This window comes from Ambystoma mexicanum, chromosome 4p, assembly GCF_040938575.1.
Source record: "Ambystoma mexicanum isolate Mex_15411 chromosome 4p, UKY_AmexF1_1, whole genome shotgun sequence".
NCBI lineage: Eukaryota > Metazoa > Chordata > Amphibia > Caudata > Ambystomatidae > Ambystoma > Ambystoma mexicanum.
Window position 1 is genome coordinate 773,883,536 of NC_090927.1, and position 15,338 is coordinate 773,898,873.

At 46.6% G+C, this 15,338-nt stretch overlaps 1 protein-coding gene across 1 annotated transcript in view; it reads right to left on the reverse strand.

Moving 5' to 3' along the window:
• PGM3 (phosphoglucomutase 3) overlaps positions 1-12,596 on the reverse strand; it is a 518,766-nt gene extending 506,170 nt beyond the window's left edge. The window contains exon 1 of the mRNA XM_069606327.1: positions 12,568-12,596. The gene's annotated coding sequence lies outside the window, so the exon portion shown is untranslated. The remainder of the gene's footprint in view (positions 1-12,567) is intronic.
• Positions 12,597-15,338: the final 2,742 nt, after the last annotated feature.

Below are 15,338 nucleotides of genomic sequence, written 5' to 3' on the forward strand. Positions count from 1 at the left end.
GAGTGGGCGCCAAAGTGAATAGTGTCTATCCCTGCCTGTGCTAGGGTCCAACGCACCCAGCGTGCTAATGTAGGGTCCGAAACTTCTCTGTGGGGTTTGCGAAGAGCTATCAGTAGCTGACCGCTAGGAGAGGTTCTGAGGGGAGCTGTTACCTATTCGTGGGTTTTCAAACATTTGACCAAGTTGGGGTTGTTCCCTAAAAGCGGGGTAAGAAATCACTTTTGAATCGCATTTAGTTCTTCTGCATACGTGGAACACAAAACCGTCAGGAGAAAAGGTCCTGCCTGCTAGGTCTAGGGCCCTGATGTCCGAAACTCTCCTGCAAGAGGCCAAACAGAGCAACGTAGTAAGCTTGCCGGAGAGAGCCATACGTGATAATCTATTTCTGTCATGGGCACCTAACGAGGAGTTAAGTACTGACGTCCCAAAGCTTGTCATAACGGGACGGAGGCAGCACTGTAAACCTAATACCCTTTAGCAATCTGCAGACCGGTGATGCTCCCCAAGTTGCACTCTTTGCATGCGGTTGTGGCCTGCTCAAATCGCCGAGCGGTAGGCATTGACTGTCCTGTAGGCAAGGCCTCTTTCCACTAAGGAGGCCAGGAAATTGGGAATTTCTTCTATAGGTGCTGAAACCGGCCTTGGCACCAGGTCCTTGAGGAGTTGGAGTATCTTCTAAGGGTAGCGGGAGCCCAGCTGTCCTCGAGGAGACTAATCGCCTTGAGTGACATGCCTGGAATTCTCCACCTTGCCCTGAAATCCTCCAAGCTGCCAGGGTCTGAGACCCGCTGAGGAGAAGGGGGTGATGTTGTCCTAGCAGACCCAATAGAATATCTGGAAAGTGGGGTAGAAGGATTGGAAAATCTGTAGAAAGTTCCAGAAGAACTGGATACTAGGTCTTAGAGGTTCAGCCTGGGGCTATGAGGACCAGCTCTGTTTGCTCACGACGGGCCTTCGCCAGGGTCCTCGCTATCATGCTAAAGGGGGGAAATGCATCGTGAATTCCCTCGGTCCAAGGCTGCAGGAATGAGTCTGTCGCCGAGGCTGTTGCATCTGGTCTCCAGCTGTAAAACACTGAAAGTTGAGTGTTGAGGCGGGAGGAAAAGAGATCCTTGGACATGGGGCTCCAGATTTGTTGGAGGCAGAGAAAGAGGTTTCTGTTGAGCCTCTAGTCGCTACTGGAGGCGGTGGAATGACGGGAGTGCCAGTCCGCTACCACGTTCCAGAGACCCGGCAGATATTCCGCAGCGACGGAGATCCGGTGTTCCAGACAGAAATGCCAAAAGTCTTTGGCCAGTTCCGTTAGCAAATGTGATTTGGTGCCACCCAGATGATTGATGTATCTTACTGCGGATACGTTGTCCAGCTTCAGCAAGATACAGCAACTCACTCTGTCTATGGCAAGGGAATTAACTACGAAAGAGCCAGCGAGAAGCTCCAGGCAGTTTATATGCATCTCCAATTCCTGTGGAGATCAAGTTTCTCCCGTGGCTACCGAACCACATCTTGCTCGCCAACCGGAGCGACTGGCATCTGACTCGATGACGATATCTGGGGTGGATCCGAAGATGGCTCTGCCATTCCAGACGATAAAATAGTTGAGAGCTCTTAGATTTATTACTGGCTGCACCTTCTGCTTTCTGCTACCAGAAATATGGGGCTGAAGAAACCACCTTGACTTGAGCAGGGGCGAATCGCTTGTTTCTGGCATAAACTGTGCATCTCGTTGTCTAACGCTATCTGATCTATTTCGGACATCACTATAAGGGCAGGGTGACAGGCTTGAACGGGTTGCGTGAAAAACTCTAGGCGCAGACCGCGAACTGTGTCCCTGACCCCGGCATCTCCCGATGAGGTATCCCAAGCGCTCACAAAAATAGCAAGCCTCCCCCCTATAGGCACTTGGGGTGCTGGCGCTGTGATGAGTACACTGACCTGAGGGTTGTTGCTGGGCTGGATATTTAGCTGCTCTTCTCCAGGCACGCCCTCTTCCATACCCTCTTGATGGAAAGAAGGTATTGTGCGCTCTTGCCAGGCATTGTGCTGGCCCCGGGAGTGTTGAGGTCTTCTATCGAAGAAATAATAACCGGAGGATCGACCTCGACCTCGTCCGGGCCTGGAGAAAAATTTTGAAGCTAAGACTCTCTTGATGGAGGCCTGAGCTTTGTCCAATGCGGTGAAAGTACCGACAAATTGTGACATCTCCTTCATGAAAGGATCCCCAAAAAGTAAGCCCTGTGCAGCAGCACCTGACTCGGTATCCGCTAATTCATTCAACTTGGTGTTGATTTTATACAGCATGCCTTTACGACACTCAGTTGATATAGCACAACTGGCATTTCCTAGTAGGCAGATGGCCCGCTGGGCCCAACCCGAGAGAATCACTGGGTCAGTGAGGTTGGCTGTGTCGATGGCCGCTTCCGCCAGGTCCAAAAGCTTTGCCAGTGAACCAGTGACGTCCAGGACCTTGTCCTGACAGGACTTCCAGGCGCGGTCGATGCCTTTTCTAGGGTCCTTCACATTTTTGCATGTTAGGCAGAATTATATGGAGTACTCTTTGGGAACACCACACACAATTAAGACTACAAGTGACAGTACAAATTCACCTTTGGTACAAACCTGTACTACACAGTCAAAGTGGTCACAGTGGCGGAGCAGCCAGACTTTCTCAAGAGTAAGTGAACAGTATCAAATAGTTACACAAAGGACAGCAATTACTATGATTCAGGCAAACACTGACTCAAGGTTTTCAAGTAAAAGAATATACATTTATTCCACTCTTCAGTTGTATAACATTTCACTATTCTAAGCAGTTTAAAAATCACACTCTTAATACAGTACACCACTTCCTTTAAATTCCAGACAAGTTAAGCTCATAAAATGAAGTGGGAGCAAAATGGCACTCCAGCAATTTAAAAGGGATGAAAAGACAGAAGTTAACAGAAATTGAATCACACAACAGGTAAGTACTCAGGGCAATCGAACAAGAGAGAATACAATGATCAAATCAGATAGAAAAGGCTTGGGGCCAAAGTCAATGGTTCAAAATTCTTTTGCTCAAGATAATACAGTTCAGTGTAGTTTGCGGTAAAGTTTGTGGCACGGTTTCCGGACGAGGTTGGTTGGTAGAAAAGTTAGTTCAAAGAGAAGAGAAGGACGAGCCCTCGGATTGGAGAAAGATTTCAAACACTTTCACCACAGCTGAACGAAACGAACAACTGGATTTGCACAGTACCTTAAAACGGAGAGGGAGTTGTAGCTGAGGCAGAAGTTCCTGGTAGTTCCTGCAGGCTCACGGTTCCTGAAGCGAATGTCGGACTGATCAGAAGTAGGAAGAGTGGAGGGTCACGCACTACCCAGGGAAGAAACCAGCAGCAGAGCAAAGCAACAAATAAAAGGTGCGCTCCTTAAAACCCAAGCAGGGTCCAACCTTCCTGGTTATCCGGCCCACTGTAGCTCTGTACAGCGAATTCGACCAGAGGAGGGGTCCTGGGCTTGCAGCTTGGTTGAACTGGTTGGTCCCACCAGCTCAATGGAAGAGGTTTCCTGGAGGATCTTCTCTGTCGTCAGATTCTTAAGATTTGGACCTGCAACAAGGCTTCACTGGGTGGTTCAGTCGTGGTAGGGGTCCTTTTCCGTCAGTTCCTCGTAGGTTCTTTCATTCCAGTGGCGACTCTGCTCTTCCAGTCCCAAAGACCTGCTTTTTATGCAGTTTTCCCCCATTCATACAGCCTGGCTGTCAATCACACAGCAGGGTGGCTGTCCTGGCAAGGACAGTCGCCCAGCCAATCAAACAGGAGTGCAACTTGGGTTACCAAGGGAACTCATGGCAGGGGTCCTAAAACCCCTCCCTCACATCCTGCCTACCCAGACTCTCAGGCTTCCGTGTGGAAGCCCGCGAAAAATGCGATGAACAAAGTGACCAAACCTGGTTTGGCGCGCAGAGTGAAACACGAGAAAGACATTTACAAAAAGAAATGGTGAATAAATCCAGCCGGAACCATAATAAAATATATATGGTCAAGCGGGTTTATGTTTGAGGCTAATATAATAGCCTAAAACAATAGCATGGTTATTTAAGATAACCGCGGTATAAAAAATAGGGCAGATACCACTGCCACCAGCCAAGTCTTAGTGTAAAGGGAGCGAAACAATGCTCAAAAGAGACACAGACAAAAAGGGGTAGGGATTAACCCTTTCCAATACTCCATGGTAGATGGGGTGTACTGGGTCTGTGGCAAAAGTAACTAAATAAAGTTAATGGCATCTTTATCTTTTCTGAGGAACAGTAGTCAGCCCCAGAGTCAGTGGGAAGTCAAATAAAGACAACCCTGTGTCACTGCACTGAAGGTGCTGTGTAACACACATGAAAAACATGGTGCCATGGAGTAGGTGAGTCTCCAGTGCCCAAGATCTCACAAAAAGTAGAAATACACACAGCAAAACACATGTAAGAGTGGGAAAAAGGCTCACACTCTGACCAGGTGAAAAAAAAAAATCCTAGAAATCCAGCAAAGCTGCTGAGGGACTCAGTAGGTAAGGGAAATTAGCCATTTATGAGAATTCTTCCTAACATTGCCCAAAAATGTAATCATTTTAGAGTCTAGCTCTGTGGTTAGAGCCACTTTGTCTGGAATTTCTGGACGGGGGCATTCGGCCCGGAGTATGGCTCTGACTTCTTTATCGAGGGTCTTGCGTAGTCTGGTAAAGATGTATTTAGTTGTTTAGACGGCGGCTCCCAGTCAATGGATCTGGGATGTATTAGATCTTTGGGTGCGAACATCCCCTTTGAAGGAGACTGCTCCCTGGCTGTCTTCTTGGGGATGGGGGCTGCCGCAATCCCCGAGCTTGAGGGTTTTGAACCCACGATTTGAATGGCCTCATCAGAGGTGTGAGAGTGATCAGCGTCATACACGCCTCTGTTCTGGTCGTCTTCCATGCCCTGTCCATCTCCCTCCGGGCTTGAGGGTCTAGTACCCCTGTTGTCCTTCTCGGGGTAAGAGGGTCCATCATGGGAAGGGGTTACCTTCCTATTCATAAAGGCTCTTTTTAGCCTGGAGAAGGCATCCGATACAGCCGCAGTGGCAGGTTCTGGCTGGCTCTGGAGGGGGCGAGGGGTCAGAGAGCTTCTACTCTTGCGAGCCGGACTACATCCCCTTTCTGTAAGGTGCTTCCTTTTCTGTTCTTTTTTTTCTCCCTGGTGGGGAGACCTCTTGCATGCACTCTTCCATAGTGTCCAGACACTGCTGTATAGGAAGGAGCATATATGTAACGTCCTTTTTAATGCTGGTCTCAACAGAAGATTGCAGCACCTTCTGAAGGCTTTTTGCCATTGCCACGTCATCAATATTACAAGTATCTTCCTCACACTAAGACCAAGACTGATCTGATGGAGGGGAGTAATGTGCTGCCATGGTCAATTTAATGCACCTTTCTCACTTTTTTTTCTCTTCTCTTCTGGGCTTACTGAACTCCTTCTCTCTAGCCCAGCAGGAAGAGTAATGAAGCTGAGATGATCCTGCTTGTAAAGGATCTTTCTCTCTTACTGTTCGTTTGGTTTTCTCTTATTTTTTTTTAATATGCTTAATCTGAATAATGTTGTAGTAAAGAGAGAGAGAGTCTCCGGCGCTCGCGTTTGCAAATCTGTAATAGTCTGTAACGGAATGCGTTCCGCGAGTGCCGGAAAACTGAGAAAAGGACCAGGGAGAGCGGGAGCTCCCCCTGGTGGAACGCGGGCAGCGGCGCGGCCTGGTCAGCTTCCCCGAGCCCTGTGGGGAACTCTGCTGGGTCTGGGAAGCAAGCGCAAGGACACGCAAGTGTCCGCTTCAGTGGACCTTCAGTCAGCTGTTAGGAACGCTGACAGGAACATAAATGTAAGCGGCGCAGCCTGAGGTAAGCCGTGTCGGCTTCCCCAAGCCCTGTAGGGAAGTTTGCTGAACCGGTGAAGTGAGCGCAAGGATGCGCAAGGGTCCGCTTCAGCGGACCTTCAGTCAGATGTTAGGAACGCTGACAGGGAGCATAAAATGTAACAAGAATGCGAACTGAGCATTCGTAGATGCGCGCTCTCAGACGCCAGCAGGAAACAGCTGGCGTCGGAGAGAAACAAGCAAAATAAGTCACAGAGTCACAAAGCGGGCAAACTAATAACAAACACACTATAAAACGTTTTAACACGTTAGCAATATAGTAATAATATTAAATCCAATGGTATAAATAATGATCTTTAAAATAATGCAAACACTTCATAAACAGTACTGAACATGAACTCTACTCATCCCTTGCTGTGAGCAGCAAAGAAAGAGAAAGTTACATCATGTTCAGGACCGTTTATGAGGGGATCTTCATACCTATTGGAGGACAAATGTCACATGTTGGAGACTAATGCACATAACCTTATGTGTTTTATTGTGTTTTTTTTTTTTTTTAGTGCACCTTCTTTATGCATATTACCTATTGCGCTCAGGTGCACAAAAATATCTTGCTGCTGAGCTTTCTTTATATCTTTAAATAAAGAAAGAGAAGCATATTGCCAGCCTCCGGTCCTGACTAAGAATTGATAAATTGTTATTGTTGTTATTGTTATTTTGCATTTATATAGCGCCTTATATACCATTGGTATGGTCTGAAGGCGCTGGTAGGTTGAACGCCCTTGGGAACCGAGGTTCGAGTCAGTAGAGAGGGTGAAGAGAGACAAAAGGTGCGTGTGCGCACAAAGTATGTGTGCAGCTGGTGCGGGGTTAATGTGGTAGCTGCTTCTTAGCGGTAGGTGTGGTGGTTGAGAGGTCAGGAGAATGTGTACGCTCCGGCAGAATTAATCCAGCTCGAGAGTGGCTGCGTTAGGCCTGAGGAGAAACGCCTGGCTGGGGGTGTTAAACCAGCGGTGGTTACTTAGAGTGATGGGGAGCGAGCGGGAGATGTTGATATGAGAACAGTTATACCGAATGGTGTCATAGTATCCCTGTGTTCTATTTGAGTGATGGTGTAAGGAGGAGAGTAGGTGTGAGGTGTGGTATCATATATGTTCATTCGAATGTTCCCGCAAATCAATGCATATTATGTACGTTCCCCACACTCAGCCATTCCGATATACTCGGCCATTCCTACACATTCAGCCATTCCCCACACTCAGCCCTTTCCCACACTCAGCCCTTTCCCACACTCAGCCCTTTCCCACACTCAGCCCTTTCCCACACTCAGCCCTTTCCCACACTCAGCCCTTTCCCACACTCAGCCCTTTCCCACACTCAGCCGCTCCCCCCACTCAGCCGCTCCCCCCAAGGACTGTTTGTAAACCAGATTGTGTTGCGTCTAAAATAATGAAATCATCTGCATACACTAGAAATTGCAAACCTTCCCCATCTAACTTGGGGTGGTGCTTCTTGATAATGGAAAGTGATGAGGGAGGTCCACGAGATACAAATAATGAAGTGGCAAAGACAATTTTAACGCCCCAGAATGTGGTGATTTCTCTTGATAAATTACTATGTCAATTGAAGCAAACCTAAAAAGAAGCATTTTCATGTAGAGCACTAATCGCATGCAGGAGGGAAGAATCCATTCCCATTTTCTTAATGTACCCTAAAATCTTGGCAAGGCTGCCCTGGCACGAAATTTTAACAGGGCACAGCCCACCACAATACCTATTGGAGCTCTGTGCTTCTCCAGATTTGCACATTTGTATCTCTCGAGTTCAGTTCTAACTTTCAATAGTTCGCCAGTGAATGCGTTATCCATCTTGAGGTGCTTAATTTCTTATTTAGGGAAATATATCCTGCACAGCTCATGCATGGGACTTGCTTTTTAGATGGTATTTTAGTCCCACCAATCCTTTGTGCACTAGCCCCCTTACTCCTCTCCTAACTCCCTCTCTTACTATGCTAGATTGACTCCTGGGTAGAGGTTACATTATTTAGCATGTGCTAAATAATATGATCAGAAACTGGTTGATAGCAACATAGCTGCTTGTCCATTTGATAGTACTGCTATATCTTTTGTACCTTAAGATCTTATTTCCACCTCACCCAGATCTGGCACTAAAAAGCCTGACTAAGCTAGAATTTAGTAGGGCCACTTTATTACACACTACGAAACCTTTAATATATAGGATATTGGGGGTCCTCATTCCCAACTCATCAGAGTTTCTTATGAAGTTTGGATTGTCCCAAATCTCCCAACTTTGTCACAGCATAAACTTTTGAAATGAAAAAACAATGGCCACTTTCTTGGTGCAATTTGCTAAACATATCTCAAGGATTGTTTGCAACATTAACTGAGATACAGGCTTTAGCACAATATGCCTGCTTGCTGTGCCTATTTCACATAATCTATTTTCCACAAAAGGTAGACTGAACATACATTTTACAAGTGCTCCCTCATTTGGTCAGAGTGGAAAATTTGGAGCATCCAACATTAACACTTTTCACAGCTTCTGAAAAACACCCAATCTGCCCTGGTCTAAAAGAATGACTTTAGAGACCATCCTGGAGTCATCTGATGATGATCGAACTACACTAGAAGTCATTCCCACATCAACAGACGTTATCACGCTGTTAAAGTCATCAGCAAATGTCTCAGAATGGTGGATGAGGATTTGGGGATGAGCTTAGGGTGACTTAATGATTATGCTAACATCATCCCCATTTTAGAAAACACTTTTTTCCTGATGATTTTAGGATGACTTGCTGATCAAATCAAGAGATTGCATGATTGTCCCTGATGCTTTGGGATGACCTGCCAATTACTTGTATTTGTATTTATTGGTTTATAAAGCACTTTACACCAAAGAGCTGTACAATTGAACAACTTAATACATAAACATAAACAGTAAAGGTAGAAGCAAATAACAATATGAATCAATCAACAAAACAGCAAGAAGAGCAATTAACTGAGGGTAATAGGGAGAGTAGTGGAATAGGGTGGGGTGGGGGGCATGGGTGAAGGGAAGGAGTTTCAAGGGGGAGAGTTGAGAAGAAGAGATTTAAGGGAGGTGCGGAATGAGGAAAAGGTGGTGGTCGAGCGGATTGCAAGAGGAAGGGAGTTCCAGTGCAGGGGGGCTAAGAGTTGGAAGGAGCGGAAACGGGAGGGAGCAAAAGGAGCCGGGGGAACAGTGAGAAGGAAAAGGTCCGCAGACCGAAGGGAACGAGAGGGAGATTAGAAAGAGAGGAGGGAGGATCCATAAGCGGGAGCAAGACCATGGAGAGATTTGAAGACGAGGCAGAGAAAGTGAAATTTAAGTTGGGAGTGAAATGGAAGCCAGGCAAGGGAAGAGAGGGAGGCAGAGATGGAGTCGCGCGGGGTAAGGAGACAGAGGGTACGAAAAGCAGAATGGTAGATAGATTTGAGGGGGGCGAGATGAGAAGTAGGTAGTCCAAAGAATAAGGAAGAGCAGTAGAAGAGGTGGGAGAAGATAAGGGAGGAGATTAAGAGTTTGCTAGCATGGAAGGTGAGGGAGGGATGGATTTTACGAATATTGAAGAGGTGATAGCGACAGGTGCAAGAAGTGAGAGAGATATGGTGGGAGAAGGAGAGAGAGGAGTCATAGTGAATGCCTAAATTACGAGCATGGAGAGAGATAGGGAGATTAGAGGGAGGAAAGTGAATGAAAGGCAGAGGAGAGGGAAGAGGGAGAGAGTTAGAAGGGAAGAATACGACTTCAGTCTTGTCAGTGTTGAGGGAGAGAAAGTGGGAAGACATCCAGTTTTTTATGGCACTAAGGCAGGAAGATAGTTTTAGCTGAAGGTCAGATGAGAGAGACTTCAAGAGACTCATTGCTTCAAGAGCATCACCATGAAACATGTTTGTTATTGATGATTTGTGGATGACTTACTAATTACTTCAGAGCGTTAAAGAGTTTGTAGGATGATTTGCAGACTAAAGCCGATTGTTATTCAGCTTTTGCTTAGTTGCACTTGTGCCGAATGATCCCCAATGTGGCAAGGGTAAAGCTTGAGACTATGCTAGGCCAAAGTGGAAGCTAGAGACCTGAAAATAGCATGCACCCCATGGGTGAGAATCCTTTGCCATCCCAGTCAACAGCAGGCACCCAGCCCCCTCAAAATCCCTAATGTAGCAAGGGTAAAGCTTGAGACTATGTTGGGCCAAAGTGGAAGCCAGAGGCCTAAACACAGCATGCTCTCCCTTGGTGAGAGTCCTTTGCCATCCCAGTCAAAAGCAGGAAGCCAGCACCCTCCCAAACAATACATTGCCATGCTGACTGCATCAATATATGCCAGTATTCATATATATTAATTCACAAAGTATTCATGTTTGCTTTGCACATAATACCAGTAATGATACTATAAGTAAATATGCCCAACGTGGCTCTGCCACACAATCCTGTTGGCTTTGCCTTTAAGAACCTCTTGTCACAACAAGAAAACATGTCCAAACTGGCTCCACAATGCAGGCGAGTCTAGATGCGTAATAACCCTTGTCATGTTTGCTTTACCCTTGATGACCAGTGAAAAAAGCCAGGTCACAGTAAGAAATGGCGATATGCAGTGATTTTAATCAGGAAAAAAAACTAAAAATGCATTTAAGAACCCAAAGCAAAGAGAAAAAATAACACATTTTTTAAAAGTGTACAAATGTAGTGGGGAATGGGAATAGTAGTTTTGGGGGTGGAGGAAAGTATGAAAAAAAGTGAGGGGGGTTGGGAGAGACCCCCCAAAAACAACAAAAAAGTCAAATTCGATTTTTTTTCTCTCCATGTTTTGGGTTTTTAAAAAAATAATTCTTTGGGGTGTTTTCCCACAAACAAAAAAAATCACATGTAACCAACATGGCTTGGCTGGCTGCCCTAAATGCCAGTCTAGACACATAATACTCATCATGCTTGCGTTGTCATAGAATCGGAGTAAAAAATAAATGTCATACCAATGCCACAGCAAAAAATTGTTGGACTGAGTGCCCCAAAATGCCAGTGCCACCAAATAAAAGCATATATCAAATAAATAAATCAGCATTTTGTACTGGACACTCTGATGGATACCCATTACAAATAGTGCATTGTTACTGTGCTGCCCTCACCAGCCAAAATGAGCTCCCCGGCCCAGCACAAACACTCTCACACACACATTCTTTGACTCAACATTCACTCGCTTATTCACACGCAGCATTTACTCACACATTGCAAGAAAGGATCAGAAGTGACCTTCCCATACATTTGATATCCCTGTTGCACCTGTTCCATATAGGCACAGGGAAATGTTCCCTCCACCCCCTTGTGCTTTGAAAATCAGGATTTACTTGAAAATACCCAGTACCTACCACCTTTCAACCCTCTGCCTTGAGCAGTTGAGCATTTGGTGGGAAAATGCGCACCTCAATGATGCACACATTTAAATGTCCTTTGTGCGCGGTTCTCCACCTTTTTGGCGCAAGTGACGAGAATGAGCATCCCATCAGTTGCACCAAACGCGTTTTGAAAATCCTGTCAAGCTGTTTTATCCCTCCTTATCACTTCTTTACGCTGTACGTTTATTTCATTGAGTGTGGTTCGAGGTGTCAGGGGAATTAGGAATGGGAAAGGGCACAGTGGAAGGAAACGGGGCATGGGGGTTTTACTGTTTCTGCAGTCATATTTGCTCATGAGCAGGTATTGTGTTAAATACCATTAGCTGCAGAGCAGATACTGTGACTGGAATCGTTAGCCCCAGAGTACCAACTGTGCGTGCCATCATTGTCGCAGAGCAGGTATTGTGCCTGTAGTTATAAGCCCTGTGGCATGTATTCCGTCATATGTAACGGAATAACTATATCAAGCGTCATTAGTTACAGATCAGGTACTGTGTGTGGAATTGGTATCCCAGATCAGGTACTTTGTCTGGAATTATTTGCCCCAGGGCAGGTATTGTCAGATGTAGCTGATGAGCAGGTACGTACACTATCGGAAGTCATTAGCTCCAGAACGGGTATTATGTCTGCACTCATTCGCTCCAGCCATAGAATGTGATGGGCATTCACCATGAGTGCTAGAGAAGGTAGTGTCTGATGCTATTCTTCAGGTTGTTTCTGTGTCTGCAGCCATTAGACATAGAACAAACCATGTGCCTGCAATTATTATCCACAGAAGGGTCATTAGACCCAGAGAAAGTACCGGATCTGCAGCCATTACTTTCAGAGTATACAACAGGACTGGAGACAGTGGAGATTGCAGACACGTCTGCAATCATTAGCCGGCGCAGGTATATATATATATATATATATAGTCACTCACATCAGACGATGGTCTGTGTAGTAGCAAACGTTAGTTACTGATCAGCCACCGTTTCTAAGCCTGAACTGTACCGTAAATGAGCTTCGGGTCAATACCAACAACAGACTGCCCTATGTACTTTCAAAACCAGAGGTTAAGAAAGTCACGTACTTACAATTTTAATTTCAACATGTGAGGAGTACATGCAATGCAACGAATTATAGCTTCAGCTGCAATCACTTACTTCAACGTGCATTTCCAAAGGTTGCAAAAGGGCTCCTTTTACCAATGGATGAGAGTGAATGGAGTTTATGGACGCTAAAAGAAATGCATATAATACTCATTACAAGAGCTGGATTGCATGCACTCACCTGATGCTACCAGGAAACTGAAAGGAAGATTTTTGTAAAAGGGGGGCGTTATGTCGCTTTCATTATCAATTGAAACACACATTTAAAGTCCCTATGACACCCTATACCATTGTGTGTTTGCTTAAAAGTATGCCGACACTTTCTGGAATGCCTTTAAGGTGTTATGCTGCGTGGACATTTTTGACGAAAAACGTCTACGCCCATAGGAAGAGAATCTTGGCGGAAGGAGACTCCATGCCAACATCCAGCGAGAGAACACGTCAAGGAGGTGGTGTGGGCCGTGGGCGTGAAGGAGGCGGAGCGGGGTTACTTGGACATATTGGGAGGAGAGCTAGACGGAGTGTTAGGAACACGCAAGATACGTGGAGGACGGCTTGGGATGGGGTGGAGGTCGCTCCTAGTTCATTACCAGGCGACTGCGATTGAAGCTACCTGGGGCAGGACAGGAGAACGGTGTCGGACACAGGAGGAAGGATTGGGAGGTTTTTGCAGCTGTGGAGGCACAGTAAGACCCTTGCAGTCAGGGGCGCAACGAAACCTACATTTAGGATGGGGGGGGGTGGGGGGGGGGGGACCCAAAGACCCAAGACCCAAGACCCAAGACCCAAGACCCAAGACCCAAGACCCAAGACCCAAGACCCAAGACCCAAGACCCAAACTGGTGATGGAAGGGGCCACTTTAGAGAATGGGCGTGTCACATGTGGAGGTTCTGCCCCCTTCCTACGTTCTACCCCTAGGGGTTGTCTGGCATGCGGCCTAAGTATCAAATGGTAGCAGCCCAGCATTACACATAGGTGCACACCAATTAAAAATTCACTCATTTAAACATCCCATTTACCATAGCTCGCTCATTTATATGCAGCCCAAGCCCCCATAATTCATACACAGAGCAATCCAGAACCTAGCCGCAGAATTCCTGAGAGACAAATTACACCTACATCACCCAACAAGAACACTTGGATTAAGCAACAACATTCGCCTGGAGCCAAAACCTTACAACAAGAGAAATCCTCTTTCACCTCGCACCAAAAATTTGGAACGACTTACCAAAGACTATATGCAACACAAGAAACCACCTACTATTCAGGAAACTGCTCGAATCGTGGCTCTTCATTGCATAACCAGAAGACTGCCCACAGGGGCACACACACACACACCTGGTAACAATGAGTGAAGACACTGAAGCCGGACCCCAACAACCTATCAACTACGTACAGAATCCAAGGAAGATATTCTACGTCATACCGAACCACAAATTGAGAGTTAGCCACAACATGACGACACTAATTGACTGAATATAATGTTAGACCAAGACAGAAGATCAAAGACGATACACCAATAGTACCCTGGCCCAAATTAGGCCCAAGCAGCAGACCAACATCAGATATAGACAAAGAGGGAACATAGGGGGCGGCCTCAGGAATGCCACTTAAATATAATAAGATCAGCTAGAACCTGGATATACAACCCACTAACCCAATTTCAAATCTCTGATTACCTAATTCACCCGAAAACCCACACAACCATCTCTCACCAGCAACCTGCACACACTTCACCACACCGCAACAACAACAAAGAAATCACCAACGGCACACAAGGCCTCGAGGCAGCTACACCAAAACTCAGCGCACACTGAAAACCGAACTGAAGCCGCCATCAGCACCCCACCTTTCTGACTGTCCCTCTCCCTCTTCACACGACTAACCTAAGCCCACCCCCCACTCTTGTTACAGATCCGCCTGAGCGCCTGGGGACCAACTCCGTTGGTGACGGTGCGCAATATAAATACCTTTAACATTAACTCCCTCATTCACACATACATTACATACACTCCTTGCATACATACAGAATAAGCTAATATGCACTGCTAGTTTCAGAAAAGGCTTTCGTCGCGTTGCTAACAAAAAGCAAGTGTGCACATCAGCCCCTTCCCTTCAGATGTGAAAGAACATATAATGTTCACACGTAGGGAGAGGCTGATCTGTCCATTTGATTTTTTTATTAGGCACAGAGGTGAGGGAAGCATTTCTTGAACTAGCAGCTTTAAAGTTTTGCTCCGTTTGTGCAAATACATTTTTCTGCACGCACACAGTAACACTTTAAAGTCACCTGTTTCAGGAAAGGTTTCTTTCCCCTCTCTGACTAACAGAAAAGTATGGCGCGCCATGCCATTCAGCTAATCAGGCTCCAGCCCCGCCCCTCAGCTCACATTTCAGGGCGATGCAGGGTTGAAGCCCGATTAGCTCAATGGCATTGTGCGCCTGCTTGCTGTGTGTGTATAGTGTATATGCAGCAGGGGGTGGGGGGAGTGTTGGGTGTGCCTGGAGGGGGGGCGGGTTGGCTTTGGCGGCGACGCTGTGGGTCACAGGCGCCCTCTGCCAGTTGGTTTTCAGTGCATGCATGTTAGGTGTCTTTGCACGCCGCCATGAGTGTGAATTGTTGCGCCTGGTCCGCCATGCCAACAGGTTCCGGGTTCATCAGTGCTGGGGGCACCCAGCCGACACAAGGACAGGGAGCATCCTGGCCATCACGGCCAATGGTGCCGGAGTTGCCGTTATAGGGCTGCCCGGCAGGGGCTCTGCTACATATGGGAGACATCAGGGACAGCATTGTCCAGCAAGGGCACTGTCATGTTGGAGGGCCCTGAAAGGCAGGCCCTCTGCCTGCTACGCAGCTCCAGCATCGTGCTGTAAAGAACGACACAGCAGGCAGGAGTCAGTTGGTTGTGACTGATGAGTGGGAAACCTCTCATCCCTTTTATTCAGTAAGT